Source organism: Pinus tabuliformis, chromosome 6, assembly GCF_031772625.1.
Source record: "Pinus tabuliformis cultivar Carrire ecotype Pingquan chromosome 6, CPIR1, whole genome shotgun sequence".
In the NCBI taxonomy this organism is placed as follows: domain Eukaryota; kingdom Viridiplantae; phylum Streptophyta; class Pinopsida; order Pinales; family Pinaceae; genus Pinus; species Pinus tabuliformis.
In genome coordinates, this window is record NC_142292.1 from 1,255,492,074 (window position 1) to 1,255,498,846 (window position 6,773).

Here is a 6,773-nt window from a genome sequence, read left to right on the forward strand (position 1 = left end):
CTAAGTGAGAAAAAGAAACATTAAAAGGTGAAATGAATAATTAAATTAGAAAGGGTTATAAAGAGAAATCAACGATATGTGGATGACCCATGGTATTAAGAGGGGAAAATAGTTATAAAAGAAAAGGGTGATTTGAGGAAAAGGATATGACTAAGGTATTGATATTTTTTATAACTATGCTGACAGCTCTTGTAGCTTATGTTGTGAGGGAGAAACCATCGGTGTTTTATAGTTTCAGTTTTAAAATACACACCCTAGCTGGTGGTGGTTAGTTTCAATGGTTTTAAATCCACCCTAGCTGGTGGTGGTTAGTTTCGATGGTTGTAAATCCACCCTGGCTAATCATTGATCTTACAAGGAGTTGAATTGGTCCAGCGAGGTGTCACTTTATCCATCCCATGAAAGGACAGACATGTTGTGCTTAAGGAAGGCTGAACTGATTTGATTTGGTGGGCCAAATTCGCATCAAGAAGAAGTGTTGAATTGCCAAAAGAACGAATAATCCAGCTAAGGGCCGAATTATCACAAAGTTTAGGAGCACACAAATTTCAGGGGTTTAATCACCAGGTTCCATTTCAAGATTTTTTTATTTAAATTCTCCTCCAAACAAATTCCATTAATAAATAAAGACAGAGTTGCAGCATTTTTAATTTATGGGTTTACATTGCAAATTTAATTTAATTTGTTGGCAATTGCGATTGTTCAAAAATTGTGTAACTTCTTATGTTTTCTGGAAAAAGAATTAATGGGGTATTTTCCGAAGTAAATTCCTGAAATTTTTAGTCAAATAATATCAAGGGATATCACAGTGGTATAAGAGCTAGTTTTCCTACCAGCCTGAAGGGTTTACTTGAAAATGCTTTCGAGTCAGTAGGAGAAATTGTTCACAGAAGTATTTCAAAGAATTGAAGATTATAACAGAACTAAAAAATCTAACAGGAATTTCACACGAATAGTAGATCAGATTGAAGAATGGGCAGAGGCGGAAAAAAAAAGAAGTAGTTGCAGATTTGCAGATGAAAAAGCAGCTAAAAAACGAAAAGCAGAAATTTAAGTGAGCCCAAAGGTAAATAATGATTCAGATAAAGATATGGAAGAAGAATCTACCAAGGAAAGATTTGGAGAGGTTGCACTTGTTGAGAAGAAATATGGGGCAGAAAGAAGCAAAATGGCCCAGCATTTTCAACCAAAAATAATTCAACATCACTGTTGGTTGATGATTGCACTCAGAAGTTTTATGGTGACATATATAGAGATACTTGCAAGGATCAAGATACTTCCCAGGGAGTATTTGTTATGGAGAAAGTACAGCATAAGAATAGAGACTAGTTTATTGGTGCTTGCACAAGGCCACCAAATTTGTGCAAGGTAAGCAAAGTTTAATTTTGGGAGTAGTACCTATGGTTTTCCCCACCAGGCATCTATAGAGACCAACAAATTCTATGTTGCAAGGTTCTCATCCTTTTGGAATGAATTTTCCATGAAGGGCACCTCTTCTCAAAGATGGAATGGCCTAAAGATCCTGGAATTAAGGAACTAATCAAGAGGCTGTACTCGCTTCTTACTATCGAGGAATATGCTGTGAATATCCCAAAAAAAACTTGAGGCAAGGTGTTGGCTAGAATTTTTACAAACTCGTTGTTCATGCAAATAGCACCAGCAAGGCCTATGCGAGAGATGGTGCCTTTTAGTGAGACTGTAATGTACAATATGTCTGAATTCCGAAAGAAAACCAAAGATGGAATTTCTATTCTTGTTTACCCTCAAAAGATTTTCCCAGATGAATGGAAAGAATTTCTAGAATGTATCAGTCGAGAAGAAGCTACACTAGATTCCGAGCTTCAAGACAATTTCAATGGTCTATTGGAGTTGCATTTATGGGTTTCATATCATGGCCAAATATTAGCAAGAACTGTTTGGGGTATGATGAGCTACAAAAAGGTTCTTATGCTACAAAGCTATGTGGAGAAGCAAGTCTTTGGGGACATCAAGTATGGTATTTCTGGAGTTGATCTGACAAATATACATGGATATGAGCTATATCAGGAACTGTGGGCTCAAGCGAATATTGTGCAGCAAGATGGGTCAACTATTTGCAAAGAAGACCTTATGTTGTGCGGGACAGTATCTATGGCCGCCAACCTCAGAATTTCGTGGGTGAATGTTAGGAGTTTGCCTACCTGTTCTCAAAACTTATTCGAATGGAGCAATCTGCCACGCAACCTGGAACAGAGAAATTCTAACAAATACATTGTTTCCCATGAGGCTAAATGCGCCCTTCTCGCACTCTTAGATGGCCCCTAAGCTCCTCAACGGACGAAACCCATTAGACGTGTGATGCTAGCAGAAAATGTTTTTGTCTAATGAAGCAGAGCTGGATGAGCATTAGCAACAACTTCGATGCACTGGTGGGAAATCAATACTTCAACGTAGGGTTTATTGTAGGCCAGGCATTGTGCACCATCCATGAGATATTACAGTGCTAGTTGTTCTCGGGGGGAATATATAAGAAATCAAACTCCAATCTAGCAATTCTTGTGGGGAACTTGATTGAAATACTTGAGAAGACCATAGAAGCCCATTTTGAATGGAAAGAGCGCTTGGTTTTGGTTCAACAATGCAAGGGAATCGTGCAGGGTTAAATGACTGGCATCAAGAGTTTCCTATGGGTGTACGAAGCAACTTCATACACACATGTTTTCCATCCTTACAAGATTATTGCAGTTTCACAAGGAGCATGGGTTAGATGAAAATGGGAACATTTCGAGATTTCATCTACAGGGTACAGCTACACCACATGTGGAGAAACCTGCAACAAATAAAAATGGAAAGAATCCAACTACTTGGAAGGAATTTAAGCAGAATATCACTCATGTACTTACTGAAATAGGTGCTACAAAAAACATTGAGTCATTTACAACTAGGACTGTCTTTCCTCTTGGAAGAAGTTTCTCTCTGTGGGTGATACAACCCAGAAGAGGAACATTGTTGTAAAAGAAATATCTTTTGAAGTTAAACCACAAAAATTATCAGTTGGAAATATTGCAAATGCCAAAGCAGAGGAACATCCTTTTCCTAAAGAGAATTCTAGTCAATCTTTAGTGTATCAATGTAGAACCTACTTGGGATATTGGGGTAATCAGCAAAACCTTTCAAAGAAAACCTATGCAATTGTTTATTGGATATGTGAGGAAGAAAGGCTCAAATCTCACTTAGAAGAGAACCCGCATATTTTTGACCTAAATGGTTTATATGTGGATGTACACTTGAGAAGGATTGCAAAAACTCTTGAAAAGATAATAGAGTCATACACTCCAAAGAGCTCTTAGACAATGGAAGGAGGACGTCTTGATGTTGGAAAAGCATGCAATATGAGTGTAACTAAGAAGTCTGAAGGACATTTCCAAGCTCAGTGATTGGTCTTGTTGAGGCTCTGAAGAAGTGCTAGATTACCTTCCAAAAATTGATGGCAGGTATGAGTCAAGGGGTTTGTCAACCCTGTCATGTAGAACTCGATTTGGGCCTAAATCTGAATAGGGAGTAGTAACATCATTGACGAGTAGCATGATTCCTCGGTCTCCACTCACTACCCGAAGGGCCTGTCAAATCAACATTTTGCTAGCATAGAAGACTAGTCTTTGCAAATATGAGGATCTACCTCAGATAAATGAACATGTAGATATTGCTTGTTGTGCAACCAATGCAAACTAGAAATTGAAATATTTGGTTTCATGTCTGAAAGATCTTTGATGTGTCTTCCAGCACTGTGAAGTTGCAGCTCTCACAACTGACACTTTTGGAAGGCGAATAGAGAGATTGTTGTGGGAGAAGTATTTGCATGTTTGTGAATATGTCCAATAACATTGAGGATGAAGATGGCCGCCCAATAAAAGACATTGTTGTTAAAAGTCTACGGGTTATTCTTGTCCATACTGCTTCCCAAGCTAGGACTTCTATGGATGATTTTGAGATTTTGAAACCCATCGGCCGAGGAGCTTTTGGACAAGTGTTTCTAGCAAAGAAAAGAACTACAGGGGATTTATTCGTTGTAAGGGTTCTCAGAAAGGAAAACCTGATTCGCAAGAGTGCAATGGGAAATATTTTTGCAGAGCATAACATTTTAATATCAATTTGCAATCCTTTTGTGGTGTGTTTGGTAACAGAGTACTTATATGAAGGCGATCTTAATTCATTGTTGAGAGATCTAGGCTACATGGCCACAGACATGGCACACGTTTGTATCGCTAAAGTTGTTCTTGTGTTGGAATACTTGCATTCATTACATGTAGTGCACAAGCTCTTGATTTCCCAAGACAGCCATCTTAAACTGACAGACTTTGGACTCTCAAAAGTTGGTCTTATAAACAACATTAATGACTTGCATGGACCAACAGTGAGGGGTACAGTGCCTTTGGGAGAAGATGAAGATTCATTATGTGCCACTGAGCATTTTGACCAAAGAGAAAGACGTCAAGAGCGTTCGATTGTTGGAACCCTTGATTATTTGGCACCAAATATCTTCTTGGGAACTGGGCATGTTGAAACTACAAGTTGGTGGTCAGTTAGCATCATTTTTTTTAAACTACTCACAGACATTCCACTTTTAAATGCAAAACATCCGCAGACCATATTTGAAGATAGTTTGAATCGCAAAATACCCTGGCCCGTTGCCCCTTGTTGTCGCACAAAGTGTCTATGCACCGCGACAACACTCAGAGTAAGGGTTTTCACTCTTGATCCTTACTCACTCTGTTTAGACTCTCTCCTAGGCAAGACAAGGGGGGTAGTCCTTAGGCAAATGGATGAGGATAGCCTATGAAAACGAGCTCTAGGAGATTTAATGATGGACAACTTAATGAAAGTAAACAAATCTCGATTAACTTAGATGAAAAGATTAAACACTAATGTAGCCAAGACACGACCACAAGATAGAAATGACTACAGACCAATGCCTTTTATATTCAATCAACCGTGGATTAAGTAAAACAAGTTATCCAGAACAATTTTCCAATATGTGACGAATAATGACAATCAATATAAACGCCCAAAACTGTATCATGCAAGAGATTCCAGATTTAAAATGATTATCGATAATGACCAAGATCTAGATTTTTTTAAATTTCTAATATAACTTCAAACATTTATCGTACTTTGACCATAGGAAAATCATAAAAATGCATTTAATGACCAAATAACACTAAGGAACTTTAGGTTTAATTATTCCTTAAGAACTTAATTTGATGTGAAAAATAAGGAGAACACATCAAAGGGTAAAAAAAATGAAATTTTTAATGGGCCATAGGCCACATTAAAAATTTTAATGTTCAAGCAAAAACTCTTAATTTATTTCATTTTTAATTCTCAAATCACCAAAAAAATTTAAGATTTTTTTGAAATTTTTTAATGTTTTAATGTTTTTTTAAGATTTTTAAGATTTTTTAGATTTTTTAAGATTTTAGATTTTTCAAATGTTTTTTTAATGAATTTAAATGTTTTAGATCTTTAGTTTTTTTAAATTTTTAGGATTTTTTTTAATTTTTTATGATTTTTAATGAATGAAAACAAAAAAAAAAAAAAAGTTTTAAATCATAAATAAAAAAATGAAAGGTGAGAAATTCTAATGTGTTAAATCTAAACCAACCCTAACTATATACAAACATATACAAGTCAAATAAAGAAAAAAAAAACAAAAAAAAGGTCACATAAAATCCGGTGAAATAAAACTAAGCCTAAGCAAATGAAATATAAAAAAAAAAAAAGTCGAGCTAACAAAATCGAAGCGCTTTATGAGTTTTATTGTTTTGCAGTGCAAATCTGGACGGCGGAGGGAAGAGACGTAGCAAGGGAGATGGCAGCGAGAGGAGGGTTAAGCACGTAGTAGATGATGGGTTCGACGGAAGGCTAACAGCGATGGAGGGCAGCGAGGGTAGATTGCGCGAAGGCAATGGGCTCATGCAAAGAACAAGAGGAAGCAATGGAGCTGGAGGGAAAGGTAATACAATGGCAGCAGAGCTAGATTTTTGTGAGGATGGAAGGGCAGAACGCAAGGGAGGAAGGAGGGTTAGCACGTTGGTTTAGAGACTGCATGGAGGAGGTTTTGGCGAGCTCGATGGATGAGGCTTTTCACAGGTTGAGGGACGGACAGCACAGATAGATGCAGGCTTCGAGCTCGGAATGTGTGGAAGGGATGGGATCACGCAAAGAGGGACCTGCAATGCAAGGGTTTTAAGCAGCGAATGAAGGAGATAGCAGAAACGAGGGTTTGGAGATGAGGAAGCAACGTTGAGGAGTTGAGAGGGTCACAGACAGGGCTGGCACAGGTGCAGGCTAGAATCTGAGCGATGGATGAAATTTCGAAACGCAGATATGGCTGTCGGCGAGGGTTTGAGGATCTGGAGAGAGAAGAAAAGAGAGGTATTCTAAAAAAAAATCAAAAATTTACAGCAAACCCAGAAACTCCAAACAGCGAACAGATGGCCAGAAATGCTTATAAATTTTCCAGCTAAAAAGAAATTTAAAACCCAAACGCGGACAAGAAAAATAATTTCGAAATTTTCCAGAAAATGATAGTAAAAACGAATTTGAAATTTTCTGCTCAGGAAACCCCAGGCAGCAGAGAAATTGTAGCCCAAGAACCGAAGATAAATTTACCAGATTAAGATTATATACATCTGTTTAAAGTTTACGGCAAAACCCTTAAAAATTTTCAAATCTGAATTTAAATTTGAAACCTAGACTGCAAAATGTCTGAATAATATCTCTGAAAAAACAAT

General features: G+C 37.4%; 1 pseudogene; it reads left to right on the plus strand.

The window, feature by feature from the left end:
- The first annotated feature begins 3,332 nt into the window (after positions 1-3,332).
- LOC149263213 (putative serine/threonine protein kinase IREH1 pseudogene) lies at positions 3,333-6,078 on the plus strand (annotated as a pseudogene).
- Positions 6,079-6,773: the final 695 nt, after the last annotated feature.